This window comes from Cheilinus undulatus, linkage group 5 (assembly GCF_018320785.1).
Source record: "Cheilinus undulatus linkage group 5, ASM1832078v1, whole genome shotgun sequence".
NCBI lineage: Eukaryota > Metazoa > Chordata > Actinopteri > Labriformes > Labridae > Cheilinus > Cheilinus undulatus.
In genome coordinates, this window is record NC_054869.1 from 34,731,093 (window position 1) to 34,746,576 (window position 15,484).

Sequence of the window (15,484 nt, forward strand, 5' to 3'; positions counted from 1 at the left end):
ATATACATTCAGATATGAGCTCATGGCTGATTTTAGAGTTGATTTTGTGTATACTGTTCTTTATATTGTGTTATTCTTATTGTGTCGGACATTTCATTGGGTCTCATTTTACTGTTGATGATGTCCTTGTGTAGATTGTCTTCTATGTGCTCCTACTGTAGGACTAATTTTCCTTTGTGGGACAATAAATAAAATCTGAGACTGAAACTGTATCTGTTAGTTTTTGTGGCATTTTCTGAAGCACAGAGCCTTATTTGTCTATAGAGCAGTCAGTCATTATGTAAAACCCAGGCTATTTTATGTAATCAAATAATTAACTGAAACAAAAATACACAAAAAGATGAACACGTGGACATAAATCAAGACAAATTCCAGGTTTGGTATGCATTTTAATTTCATTGTTTTACTCATGTTCTATCTGTTAACATAAAGGAGGCTGGGTTTAAGACCTAAATGTGTTGCTTTCGCTCTCACGATGCTCCAATATGGGGATTAAATGGCTTCCACATTATTCTTCAGCTAATCTCGTCCTCTTTCTGGAGCCCACAAACACAACTGCACTACATATATTGTGAAATTTATGGTTGTTATCAACCGCTAGAAGCGCATAAAATACCAATAGCCATAAAATGTTGGAAACCAAGTTATGTACTGAATTCTACCATGGGAAGTATTTCAGATCTGTCATTTAATTGCTCAGCTGTCGCTGCTTTATTGGCTCAGGTCTTTCTTTATTGAGTTCATGTGTTTATGTTTGTGCATGCTTGTGAGAACATGTGCTTGTGTGTAGACCACTGTGTGCATGCCAGCATGAGACTATATTAGGAACCATACGCAAATGATCTCATTATTTGCAGCCACATCCTCATTCTTCACAGTGTTGTAATGACATCAAATATCCTTGTCCGAGTAATGTCTCCTGTGCTATCTGTGTCTGCTCATTTACCAAAGAGCAGGTCAGAGTTAGACAGCTTGACTAACACATGTGCACACACGGAGGGACAAACGCACACTAAGTCCTTCACCTGTTAACGTGTGAAACAAATGACGCCTGTAGTGGCGCCAGTGCGAACAAACCACCATGTCCCATCTTATCGCCTGGCTGCATGAAAACCTGTTTGTTCTAGATAGAGTCTGCAACAATTAACCAGTCAGCTTCAGGGAATTCGGCTGCACCTCGCAGGCCTGAGCAGACATCCGACGACTCCAACAAACCACACGGGGACAGATGAAGATCAATGGCACATTTGTTAGATGACAACAAAAGGACAACACCGTAGCATCAACTCCAAATGCCTTATCTTATCTAGGTCAGAGATGCACCTCCACAGACTCATCCTACTGCTTCTCTTTGCTGTCTCATTTCTTTGTTGTCATGTGTGGTGATGTAACATGTTGTAACTTTGCAGTGTAAACTCAAGATGGAGACCACGTAGTGGAGCCAGGTGATGAAAAAAGACAAAAGAAACAAGACTTTCTAATAACTGAAAAAACAGTCATCTAAGACAGCTAAAACTTAGTTTAGAGATGAAAATATCAATTAAAGACGTTTTTTTAAGAGTCATCCCTCACTTCCAGACCTAGCTTCAGCATGTAAATGATTAACAGATAGCCTTTCCTATCGTCCTGTGCTGCTATCTAGTTACCAGGCTAGTATTACCACACTAGCTAGCATTACTAGATTGCATGCAACCTGTGTTAGCACACAGAAGAAGAGAGGCGGATCGAGAGGAGGGAAGAAACTAAAGACTGGGTGACTAATGAATTGGCCCTCTTATGTTTTCCTACCTGTCAAACAACTGAGGACCACAGTCTAAATCCTCTATGCAAACATATCTGTGGCTGAGGAAACACACATTTTAATAATCTCGTCCAAAAACAGAAATAATTCCTCTGCAATGATGTCGGACCACTTTTGACTCATCAAACTCTCTTCAGCGGAGCCGGGCACATCGCCATGCCTCCGCACTCCGGCTCCGAACTCAATTAAATAATCAAGGGTTCAATGCTGTATATTACCACAATCAATAAACAGAGGATTTCTTGGTTATTTAGATAAAATTAAACAGATCCCACAAGAAACAAATACGAACAACTTATCAGGGAAACAAATGAGATGGTCCCAGATCAGTAGAGGAAGAGAGTAGATAGAGACATGGAGTTTCAGTATGCAGCTGCCGCATTGCTTAATCAAACCAAACTACTTAGAGACTTAAACAGACCTCATTGCTGAATTCTCAGCCTCAATACCAATTCATGCAGGAGTGCATACATTCACAAACAAGGCACAAGCTCCACTAGCTGTGCATTGCATTCGCTTCCCAAACCAAGCAGCAAACACCTCCTGAATAATCCAGTCAGCACACAAATCACAACCCTAACAGGTTGTGAAAAGCAAAGAAGCTTTTTAACAAATAACGTAAAAAGGCCCCCAGTAGACTGTGATGAATGAATCAAGCCATGCATGCTGCGAACATTATCAGAGTGGGGGATGAATGAATACATTATCATGCAAGGCACAACTTCTCTTTTCCTGCCGTGCAGCTTGTCGGTCTTCCTGCCTATCAACCTGCTCGCCTGATTACCTGCCCACATACAGAGCTGCTTTTGTCCAGATTAAAGGGGGCAAAGATGGGGGCGAGGTGAAATATTATTTCTTTTCACAAGAATTCATTTTCAAGAGGAGATATGTCGAGTTTTCTTACTCAGTGTGCCTCCAAGCCTCTCCACCTTCCTTGCCAACAGTCCAGCCTTTTTCTATTATTCTCTCTGACAGGCTGTCTTCTTCTCTACCTGTATGCTTAAATATCCCAGTTAGCTCTGTGAGTCTCTGCATTCTTCCCATCTCCTTTAATGCTGAGTATCTGTCTCTTTGACATCTCCATCAATGTTTCTACAATATTTTCCCCCTAAGTATTTCCCCTATATCAACAGAAATACATCTATATATAACTGATACATGTCTAGAAGCTAACCTTGCAAAGCTGATGGACAGGCTGGTTTCCATGTGTGTCATTTTGCAAAGCCGCAAGCTGATAAGCTTTTCCCCCGTCAGCATCATTTGAGGAGAATGAGGCAGTAACTACAGGCATGGTTCAGTTGAAGCAACTGCAAACCTGTGATCTATGGTAGCCAACAGGGTCCAATATCCCTCCAAGTTTTATTTTGAAAGGTTCTGCCCCTCCCAAACACCATGTATGGGGTGTTGCCCAGATGGACACGAAATATATCAGATGCTGTGGATATCTTTCTGTCAGGATATCAAGAACTGCTTCAATATGCATTAGATTTTACAAGAGATGTAGGTATTAAAAATATTTACACATCCTTTAGCTAATAACTGATAATCATAACGAATATGAATATATTATGGAGAACAAAATGTACTTAATGTGGCAACAACAAATTAGAAAAAAAAAAAAAGTAAAATTAACAATATAGCACTAGTTTTGTTGACATAAGAAACAGCACAACAGAACAAGAAGTGACGCCTAAAGTCAGTCATACACTGTGTAACTTTCATGCAATTCATCCAGGAAGTTTGAGTCACACTATTCACTTGGAAGTCACGCCAACTTTCAGTCAGATTGGACATCGTTTGTCATGCTGTGTAGAGAGCGATATGACAGCCAAGCACAACCCGATTAAGTGACCAGCTCCCAACTGGTCGGATGGATTTCTGACACGTTTGATAGTTTGGTCATACCGCTCCAGGCACTCCCACAGTGAGAGCAGAACCAGGGGCAGAATCCTCAACTTTGGGGTATTTTTATCCTTTGCAATCTGTGCTCAGGGCATCTCAGATCATCATGACAACAGCAGGACTTATTTTCTAATGCCCCCACCCGTTAAAATAAAGGAAATAATCAAGCAGGAAATGATCCTACCCGTATACTTCCTGACAAGAATAGTGATGCTGTCTGATTGTAGGGGAGAGAAAGACAGAGAGAGAAGAAGAGAAAGACACTCAGGTCATGCACAACCAGCAGACTATATGGCGTGAGCACACAAATCATAGGCAATGGTCATGTGTTGTAAACTATTCAGTTGCTCAGTGTATGCCTGACTTTATGCTCAGTGGCACCCAGGCCTAAGTGTTGATTGGCTAGTACTTGTGCAATGTCCAGCCAACCAGGCATTAGGTAACACTGTGGGGAGTTAAAACAAAGCCAGAGAGGAAGACAGACCTTGCAGTGGAGCCAAAGTAGCACAATTTAATCGCTAATTTATTTGCCGTTAGTAAAAATGCAATGCTGATACAAATAATCAGCCAAATGCCTAATATCAGCCTCGATAATTGTCCAGGCCTCTAATCAACCCAAAACAAGGCTAAAACCAAGGGATACTGAGCTTTTGCAGTATAAAACAGTGGAACAGCTTACCCCTTCCTATAAAATCTGATCCAACCCTCCAACATTTTAAATCATTGTTAAAAACTCATCTCTTTTCTTTTGCTTTCAATTCAAGACGATATTGTTTTCTCCCAACATGTTTTACATTTAACTGTTATTTTTACCATTATTTTATGATGTCCTAATTAGATTTTTTTCTTTTTATAGTAAATATATTTTTGTGTCGTTTTGCCCCTTAAACTGTGAAGCACTTTGGTCGACCCTGGTTGTTTTAAATGCACTATATAAATATAATGATAAACTCTCTTGGAATCATTGGAAATTGAGGCATGTGCCCTAAAAAGTTATGTTGAGTATTGTCATGCATCTAGTTTATAAAAATGAAATGTCATGTGACATACTGAGGAGGGTGCATCAAAAAAAAAAAAAAAAAAAAAAAGAAGAAAAACAGGAGAGCACTAGTTCAAGCAATGAAGCAACAGGGCTGCAAAGAGACAGGGAAGGTTCCCCCCTTGGCTTTGGCAGCTGCATACTATTATGGCATTTGCAGCAGGTGTCTGGAAGCCCTAGACAAGAGCTGATTTTGCACCAGAACAAAACAGGGAAAACTGGTCAAAACAGCAATGCATCATGGCCACGAATAGAAGCTACAACAGGTAAAGTTCACCTCTTGCCTTTAGCTTTGGCAGCTGCAAATGTCTGGAAGCTCTAGACAAGTGTGGATTTCCCATGGCTGTGGTTATCCTGACACCTTACAGAAAATGTCTTTTTTAATAAACAAAACAATGTTAAAATCAACAGTGTAAAATTTTGGGTGAGCTGAGTTATTTCCTGAGGATAAAAGGCTATAAAAGTCAACTCTGACTGAAGTCCAAAGCAGCGCCAACTTCCTCATGAAATCAAAACCTCCAATTTCCGAGTTTATTCCAAAAATGTGCTTTTTAAACAACATGATCTCTGGACCCTGGGTCAGAGTCCTCGGTTTCTTGTGTCCAAACCTTCACCTTAAGCTCATTTTTGTTGGAAAAGGATATTACACTTCCTGCACTGTATAAACATTCCTAGCAAATGTAATTCCAGCAGCAATTCCATTTCCTCTATGCTGTATTTGGCAAAGCAAATTAAATATATTGAAATGTATTCCAGTGGAGATAGGCTCACCCTCCTACCTGTCTACCTGCCTGCTAGCTCCCTCCTGCCTATCAGCCTCTTCTCCTCCTGGTGTCGGCTCAGGCTGCTGTCACAGTGTACATTTAATCAGTCCAGCAGCCCTGGCTCTACCTTACAGCCTCCCTGAGCTCACTGCTTGCATGTATGTGTGTGTGTGCGTGAAATGAGCAGGCCTTTGTGAGGCCTCCACTCAGCAGAGTGATGATAAGTACTCCCAGCCCAGCGCGCCGCATGAGCTGATGGACGGACAGGCCGAGAACACTGGGGGCCTTGTGGTTGGGCGTGTGTGTCTGTCTGTGGTGAAAATAGGAGAGGGGGAAGGCAGGCGGCTGGGGACTGAAGTGTGTGCACGGTGCTGTGTGAGCCTGTATGAGGTTTTTTTTTAACAAGCCACACCACTAGACCATGCCACATGGCTGCAATTTGTTCATTAGCTATGTAATAAATGTACACACACACAGAGGTAATATTGTTCAGGGTTCTGGCTGATTGGATTCTGAAATAGAGGACCCTCGGGGGAATCACTTGTAGTCTGCCAGCCACTGTGACCAGCAGAGGTCTGATTTCTTAACAAGGTTTCAGTCCGTATTTCTCTGTTTGATGTAAGAAACACTGTGTACATCAACTCTAATGATGCCAGTGTGTATGGTTGAAGATATAAGCCACTTACATCCACAAATTAAACATATCTCTGTTGTTTTAAGTGTTTTCATTCACTTGACTGTAGAAATCTATCCTTATTATGCTCTGTATTTCTGTGCCAGAATAACTAGAGGTCATTGTAAAGATTTAGCAGTCACCTGGAAATAATTAATACTCACCCAGGGCCAATTACAAGCAATCTATCATCATCATCAGTGTGTCAGATGAGCCAAGGATGGCTGTTACAAATTACCTGCTGTCTAGGATATCAGTCGATGCTTGTTTGAGCTGCGCTCCTCCTGCCAGGTTTAGGGACTGCTAATAAATGTTTGCATCATGAGCTAGAGAGCAATATCAGATTATGTGAAGCTCAAACCATGCTGACAGAGGATTCCAACATGAATGTTGCTGTGGAGGAAATCCAGAAACATGGATAATAAACAGAATCCGTCTAGCCTGCTCTGGCCCACACATTGAACCCAGCAGTGAGGCTTTGGAAGGAGAAGCATCTTGTTCCACATTCAGCGAAGCTTAGAGCCTCTGGGAGGGTATGACTGCTGCTCTGCCATGAGCATACAGATCACCTTACACACCAGCTTTCCTCTGCGCTTTGATGACTGATGCACACACATGCACAGCGCAACACACACAGGCATGCACGCCTGCCTCCGCGGGAGCGTTACCAAGCTGGATTTGTGCATGCAGACACACACAGACACACACCTTTACCTCCACCCCCATGTGGATTAATTCACCTGCTGCACCTGAGAATGTGACCGCTATGATGTCACCCGCAATCCCATCACTTCAAAGGCACAAAAGCAGCTCGGTGCCATCAGCACAAAGAGCAAACGCACTCTTGCACTCCCTCCTTTGTCCCTCTGTCCCCTAACAGTAATTCCCCTGCAGAAAGTCCACACACAGTGAGGGGGAGAATTACACAGTGTGCTCCACAATCCTGTATTCTTGGTGTTCTGCCCATTGGCACTCACTGTGCACCACTGTAACAATGACAGCCTTTCTTTTTTCCTCTTCCCACTCGGTGACATGAAAGAAAACTGCCCCGCTGACCGATTTTCTGTGCACTTACATGTGTCTTTTGTGCGTGCGTGTGAGTTTGTGTGAGTTGGTTTGCGTGTAATTGTGTTATAAAGGTGGTTGTGTGTGCCGTGAATCCCATGATTACAGTGCTGCTTTCTGAAAGCTCCCATTGGAAATGCTCGCCAGCAAGAAGGCAGAGTATGACGTGAGGAGACAAGGCGATAATACAAGCACCACATTACAGCATAGTTAGACATTAAAAGGCCCAGATGAGATCATGAAGTCATTTGGGAGGTACAAAGCCTAGCACCAAAGCAAGACCCCCCTTTTTTAAGTAACAGTTGTATTTTTCCTGCACAAAGATGGGAAAAAGTGGGTGAAGGAACAGAGCTGATAATGGAAAAATAACAGAAATATATGGAGACAAAGAGACAGAGTGTGATAGCAAGAGGAATACCCTGCTTTGGAAATTTCCATAGTGGTCGATTTCTGTGGTGATCCATCATTGAATAGCCTATGATTTCAGCATGATTTACCATCAAAACATCCAACTGAGCATGAAACAGGAGGCCCTGGCCCATCTCAACTCAAGTCTTTTCCATTGTAAAGAAAGGTGAAATAACAGCCGCTCAACGCACTGTAACACACTGGAGATGCAGCAGCCCCCAAAGGGCATCCTATTCACAAGATGATGCCCACTGAGAAAATATTCTTGAGCTCTCTTTAGGACAAAGAGCAAAGAGATAGAGGGTTTTTATTTTTGTGTGTATAAGAGAGAAAGAGATGCAAGCACAGAAGGAGATAGAGGGCTCACTGCTGAGATAAAAATGGAATCCATTTTGGTTCTTGAAGCACACTCATCCGCCGTGTGAGGACCTGCTCGCCGCGTTAGCCCGCCACTGCTCTTTCAATCACTTCCCATCCTTCCTCCTCTGCTCTATTTCAATTGTTCCGCCTTCCCTTCCCTACAGTGTTTATGTAATTTCCCCCTTTCCTTCATAGTCACACCTTTCCTTCCTCTCCTTTCCTCTTCCTCTCTTTAGGCAGCCAGGCACCCCAACACTGTCTCAGGTCCTGAAACTATGGCAACGGAATGAGAGAGCAAGCGCTCTCTATGATTAATAGATGAGAGATGCAGTGCCAATCGCTGGGGCCCGGGGAGGAGGGACAGATGCACTCGAACAACGCCACGCAAACATGCACCCATACTCACAGGGAGTCCACACACACTGAGTACACACACTAGAACCCCCTCCACCATTAGCCACCATGAGCGCTTATTGGAAATATACACAGATAATGGAAGGGGGGTCTGACTTACAACACAAACACCACAGAGTCACGGCTAAAGGAGTATTTAACATCCTCATGACACGCACTTCCTTATTGGCTGGCGACAAGCAAACTAACCACACAAGCCACAGAAAGCGGATGTGTCCCTAATGAGTCTTAACAGACTGTGGCCGTCTGCATGACTCATAGCTGGCTGCTCTCACCTGTAAAAGCACAACAGCAGGACAGGAATTAGGACATCATATTTTTTTATGAATTTACATCATCTGATATGCAAAAGAACGGCTCTTTTTCAAGGCCAGACGCTCATCCATCTCCCAGGCAATCACACAAAGCCCTGCTGCTTTTGGATTATCCCTGCAAATGCATTTCCTCTGTGTTCCATTTGAGTAATGACAGGCTGACCAAACTCAGCTCAGACAAAGGCATTACCTTGCATGTGCTAAATGCTTGTAGCGTGTTTCCATTTGAATCCGTCTTGCTAGGTTTTCCTTTAAAAAAAGAAGTGGCAAAGTTGGCTCCTCAACAGGCCTCTCCTAGACGAGCTGGCTATCACTTTCTAATTCATTTAATTTCTAACAACAAAGCTTTGCCAAGGAGCAACAGCCAAAACACCAACAGACCGGCCGCCAATTCTGCCCAAATGAGGCTGTGTTTTTTTTTTCTGCCTGCTCCTGCACGCCTCTGGCTTTCTTGGCATAAACAGACAACACACTCAATCAATTATGTTAATGTAACGAGGATGAGGGGCGTTTAACACATGGACGGTTAATTCAATGGATGCACATTGGGAGCTGGAAGGGGTTAAGGCTAAGTGGAGGGAGAGCAGCAACACAATGAAAGTTAGAAACTGGAACCATAAATATATGTGTGTTTTATAGACATAGAACATGCTGGAACAAGTGATTATAGGCAGTGATTACATTGTCAATGAGGCATGCTGGGAGAGCTGGACCATACTGCACGGTGAGATATATTAGGTCCCTGTAGTACAATGCATATCATTCATCATCTCTTATTAACAGAGGGCAGGCTGGAAAGCAAAATTAAACTGCAAAGCTCTGATATATCAACAAAACACATTCAGGAGGAGGTTTGCCATCTCCTCTCATCCCTGTATAATATCATTCAGCATGTTTTTTGAGGTAAAATGAAAGGCATTCATCAAATAATCACTTCAGAGAGACATAAAAAACCCAGAGATGGAGGAGCAGAAGATTAAATCAAATGTTTACAGAGAGGGGGAGTTGTGTAATTTGTTACAGCAGGTTAGAAAATCTTCCTGTCTCTCTTTTTTTTTTCACCTTCTGAATCACAACACTGAAACACCCACTGAATTTGAAACGAGAGCCAGCTTGAGCACAGCTTAAATCAGCGAATGTGCGGTGTAATATGGTGATGGACGCTTCCATTAAAAACGTCTCTGATTTTGCTGAGCAAAATGTGCTAAAAAACACCCGTGCAGACTCATGATAGTGCTGGAGCAGGTTTGTCATGTAGCTTTCAGGCTGTGTAGTTGAAGCAGCAGCAATTTAGAAAGACGTGGAAAATGGGTTAAGCATCAATAAATCACATCCAGATGAGTGAGAGGGGTTTGATGCTTCCTTGCACTTTAATTGTCTAAAGAAAACACACAGAGCAGCCCACACACGATGGGAGACATCAATAAAACATAGCTGCAATAAAATATGCATAAATACACACACTATTGACACTACACACTATTGAACACTGCTCTGACTGAATAGGGAGCAATGGTAAACAGATGATGACCGGTGTGGCTGTTTATGATAGAAGGCCAATTCATTTCAACAAGCCATTTATCAATTATTCACATCTATTAAAGCTCCAGAACAGGCAAAAGGTAAACACTTACTCACACTTACAGTGTGACAAATCCACATCAGTCACACACAATGCCATCCCCACTGCCATTGTTAAGGGATCGGAGGATCAAACGCTCCACAGAGCATTGCTCCAAATACAACTCCAGTCTGCTCTGCTCTATTCTGCCTCTCCAGGAGGAGAAGAACAGGCAGGCTGCTGTCACAAAGGTAATCACGCTGTAATTCGTGTATCGGCAGCACAAGATGCCTTTGTATACTGTGATAATAGCAGGATTTGCACTCTGGTTTTGTGGTGCTGTATGCAGGGATTCATAAGCCTCTGCAACATCTTTAAAAAAAAAATGCCTCCAGGACATAAGAACGCCTTGAGGCTCATGTTGTGGGAGGAGGAGTATTAAAATGGTAGAACATGCTGCTATTTCACATTCAAGATCTATGGGTAATCAAAGACACAGCATGTGTACAGGCTGTTATGAAAACACAAGGTAACGGATGTAGAACCTGCACTCAGTAAAGCTACCACACATGTCCGGTGATTTCAGGGAAACAGATACAACACACCCTTTCCTCTCAGTTCTGGCACAAAATCCTCCGATGTTATTTTCATAGCAAAGGCCATTAAGTGGGTTCATACTCCCAAAACGCCAAATTCAGCTGACATGAGGCACATTTTTGCCTTCAATACTTCACTTCTTCATCCATTTGTATCATCACTCCTGCACACTTGACCACCTATAACCTACATTCAGAGTTGCTGAATCCTTTTCCCATCTTTTCCCAGTGCCTCTGGGGAGATTTTTCATACTGGGAGAGGAGAGGAGAGGAGAGGAGAGGGGGAAATCTCTAGCTGGGTGTTGGCAGTAAGGGTGCTGGCTGTGGTTCATGAGGCCTCTCTCTCTCCCCTCTCTCTCTCTCACTCCTCTCCCTGCTTGTTAAAGCACTTCATTTAATGGCAAATCCACTTCTGAGGACCGCTGCAATTTTGTCTCCTGGTCTGAATTACAAACATTTGATTGATCTTTTGGACTAAGAGTAACAGTGACCGCTCTCTTCTGGTGTAGCCTGAGCTAGTCAATGTCTGTCACAGTGAAAAAGAGAGAAAAGTAGCTTATTAACTGCAGCGTATTCAGGAAACTGCATTAAAAATTAACCAAAAGAAGTTAAACTTCTGTCAATCACATGAGGAAATAAAAAGCTTATAAAGGCTGCCTGCATCATTAGTCTACATGCTAATTGCTGCTCTAATTTTAAAATCCCAATCATGTGGGAATAAACGGCAAATATAATTCCCATCATGCATTGAAGGAATGAAACAAGCACTTCAGTGTTGATGTGTTTTCATAACTAATCAGGCATGAGTTGTTAAAGGCTCCCATTACTACTGATATGTGGACGTTTCCCACATCTTTCCAGGGTCAGGATGACTGGAAATAGCGCTGCTACGGAGGAGCAAAAGGACCACACTCGCTCCAAGTTCCCACAACATGCCAGTTTTTTTCCCCTCCCTGCAACCCAGCATGATAAGAACATTGTTGTCCTTTTGTTTAGACTCAGTTTGATCGGCTACAGAGATCGTCTGAGACTGATACTTCTTTATTCCGTATGGGTAAACAGCATTAGAGGGATTACGCACGAAACTGTTGTCTGTTTCTATCAGCAGGAAGTGTTTTTCCTGTAAAAATGATAGCAGAGCTGAATCAAAATGAAATAATAACACTTTATGTTGCTGAGACACTTCAAATGTTCTGTTTATATTCGCTATATCACCTTAAGTTGCTCAAGTAACGCTGTAGAGCTGGTGCACTTGTCACCGGCAGTCTGCCCTCGCTGAACAGACAACAAGCCTCCGGGGCTGGAGAGAGACTAGTACAGGCTGTAAGCGCACTTAAAGTTTGAAATAAACAAAGAAATCTTACCTTCAGCTCATGAATGGCTATGCCTCGGAGTGGTTTCACAGCTCTGTCATTTAGTAATCCATTGGATGTGGCTCTCGAAGCAGTTCAGACGGGTGCTCGCTTCGGAATAACAATACGAGCGCTACTTTTCTCATGCGCTTCTTTTTGTTACATGCCGCGCTCAAATCACACCTCTTCAAACGGGAATATCCATCGGAAATCCAACCAGGAGAGAGGGAAAAAAAACGTTCGTTTAGGCTTTTAAACTCCCCTCAGATTCAAGTGAGCGCGCGGAACCAAGCGGATGTCCCAGAGCTAGCTACGGAGCTGCATGCAGTCCCTTCCACAAAAGCCGACGGTCATCCTATTTGGAGATGAAGCTTTACCAGACTGGAGCGGAGCGCAGCGATCCCAGCTGTCACCCACCCGCTACACACACACACACACACACACACACAAGCTCTCACACATACATAGGGAGGAGCTACGTCGCTGGAACGGGGGGTATTGTGTCAATGGGTGCCAGTTATGGACAACTGTATTTCTATTTTTACGCAGCGGTATTTGAGAAGAATGCGCGCTGGAGAAAGAGAAAGGCAGCTCGCTGTTTGACACAGAAATGAGAAAACACGTCAAGAGGTTACTTTAAAATCATCTAAAATTAACTGTTATTTTTTAAAACATGCAGCCTGGTCTGCTGGCTCCGTGTCATGCGAACTGTCAGATGTAATTTTGAAGACACAATAAAGATGCAGGTCCCCCTTTGTGCCACCCGCATGAGCAAACATTGTGCGGTTTTTGTGCACAGTCGATGCGAATCGGTATGTGATCAGGTTCAAAGCGTCTCTTGTCTGTTGTCCCTGGTCTCTGGAGCGCACTTCCTACCCCGGTGGTCCCACTCGTTTCATGCTGGCACTGGCACGCGCGTACGCAAGCACGCACGCACGAAGTAAGAAATGTTTTGCAGTCATTTTACAAATGAGCCCTGATCTCAACTGAAGGGCCATCAGGTGAAGTCTGAACAACATCAGCAAAGATCAGAAAGTTGTTCCCTTAATTTTGGCTACAATCTGATTACAGGGACCCACGCTACTCGCATACACACATCAACACAAAACACACACTCCCAGCTTCAAGCCAAAATCAACATCAATTTTCAGTACTGAAATCTGCAAACCTGCCACAAAACACAAACATACTGTAACTACTTGCACATGCTCCCAGATAAACACAGACACACTTTATATTACAGAGTACACACACCTCTGTGTAGACATCTAGATCATATAAAGATATACAAAAGCCCCCAGAGGGCCACAACTGAAGTGTGTGCAGCTTTGGGCTTATCATTATATAATAGCAGGCCACCTGTTAAAGCAAAGTGTGTGTAGGTGAGTGTGTGTGTAATTATGCTCCTGAGTAGTGGCCTGTCAGGCTCTATTGCTGTCTAGTTACAGTAACAGCTCAGTACAGTGCTGCCTCCACAGGCCTCATGCCAAACACTATACTGTTGTTCTTTAATGTAAACTAATGCCAGCACAGCCTTTCCTCATCTGTTATCATTTCATTTGCTTTGAAAATAAAACTCATTTATTATCAGGCAATTGAACCGTCACACAGGCCTGCATGTGTGCAGGAAGGAGAAATGTAAAGGGATAGTTCAGAATCTTTGGAAAGTATAAAAGTAGCAACAGAACATGCTGGTCAGAGCGGTCCTTTTGAAGAGAGCCCCAGCAATGCTGGACTCACAGAGGGGGTGCCTGAATGTTTGAAAAAAGTGCAGCCAAAGCCTCTATGGTGCATAAGACATGATGAAGTGTCCTCCAGGGTGTCATTTCAATGGACAAAATGTGAAAAAGTGCCCTTCAGGGTGTCCCTCCAGTCAATAAAACATGATAAGGTGCCGTCTTTGGCACTCTCTCAGTGGAGAAAACTGCTTAAAATGCCCTTGAGGGTGCCTTTCTAGTTGGATAAATGTGATGAAGTGCTCAGTTGCCCTGCCAGAAGAAAAAAAAAACAAAGAAAAGTATCCTAGGGGGTGCCCTTCCAGTTAAAACATGGTGTGGTGCCCTTTGATGGTCTTTCAGCTGTCAAAATGTGGTAAAGTGTCCACCTGGGTGCCCTGCCAATATACAAAACATGGTAAAGTGCCCTAGGAAAAACATGGTCTAGTGCCCTCTGAGTGCCCTCCCAGCATACAAAATTTGATAAAACGCCCTTCTGGGTGCCCTTTCAGTTCTTCAAAATGTGAAAAAGTGCCCTATTTGTTGTCATGCCAAAGTACAAAACCTGGTTAAGTGCCCTCTATTGTACCCTGTCAATGGGAAATGATTTAGTGCACTCATGGTTGCCTCTTGAAGTGAACAAAATGTGATAACGTGCCCTTTCAGTCAGAAAAGCTTGCCAAATGCCCTCCAGGGTTAAGTACCCCACAGTGTGCCCACTAAGGAAAAATGGAATAAAGTTCCCTCCTGGGTGCCCTTCCTGTCTTTAAAATGTGAAAAATTGCTCACTCGGTTGCAATGCCAATGTATAAATTATGGTAAAGTGCTCTCTATGGTACCCCCCAGTGGAAAGTGGTTTAGTGCCTTCTGGGGTGCTCTTCAAGTTCACAAAGCTAAAAGTTCCCTTCTGGATATGTGCCAATAGACACAATCATGGTTTAGTGCTACCTTGAGTGGAAAAAAAAACATGGTTAAGTGCCCTTTCAGTTGACAATTGTGATAAAGTGCCCTCTTGGGTGCTGTTCAAGTGGACTTAGATGGGTTAAGTGCCCCCTCAGAAGACAAAACGTGGTTTCGTGCCTCTTTCGGCACCCTTCCAGTTTTTTTAAATGTTTAACAGTGCCCTTTTGCATGTCACAGTGGACATGTGGTCAGGTGCCTTCCAGGGTGAACTGAAGTGTGGTGCCCTCTTGGTTCCCTTTCAGTCTTCAAAATGTGAAAAAGGGCCCTTTGGTTACCCTGTCAATGTTCAAAACACGATAAAGTGTCCTCTAAGGTGCCCCTCCAGTGTAAAATGGTTTAGTGCCCTCTTGGATGCCATGCTAATGAACAAATCATGGTTAAGTTTTCTCTTGAGTGGAAAAAATGCGATAAGGTGCCTTCTTGGGTGTCATTTAAATGGACTAAATGGGGTTAAGTGCCCTTTTGAGCAGACAAAATAAGGTTGACTGCCCTCTTGGATGCTCTTCTGGTAGGAAGGAATATATTAAGTTCACTCTTGGGTGCTACATTTGTTTGTG

General features: G+C 43.2%; 1 protein-coding gene across 2 annotated transcripts in view; it reads right to left on the minus strand.

Moving 5' to 3' along the window:
- sema6a (sema domain, transmembrane domain (TM), and cytoplasmic domain, (semaphorin) 6A) overlaps nt 1–12,623 on the minus strand; it is a 177,015-nt gene extending 164,392 nt beyond the window's left edge. For both annotated transcript variants that reach the window (XM_041786846.1, XM_041786845.1), the window contains exon 1: nt 12,262–12,623. The gene's annotated coding sequence lies outside the window, so the exon portion shown is untranslated. The remainder of the gene's footprint in view (nt 1–12,261) is intronic.
- Nucleotides 12,624–15,484: the final 2,861 nt, after the last annotated feature.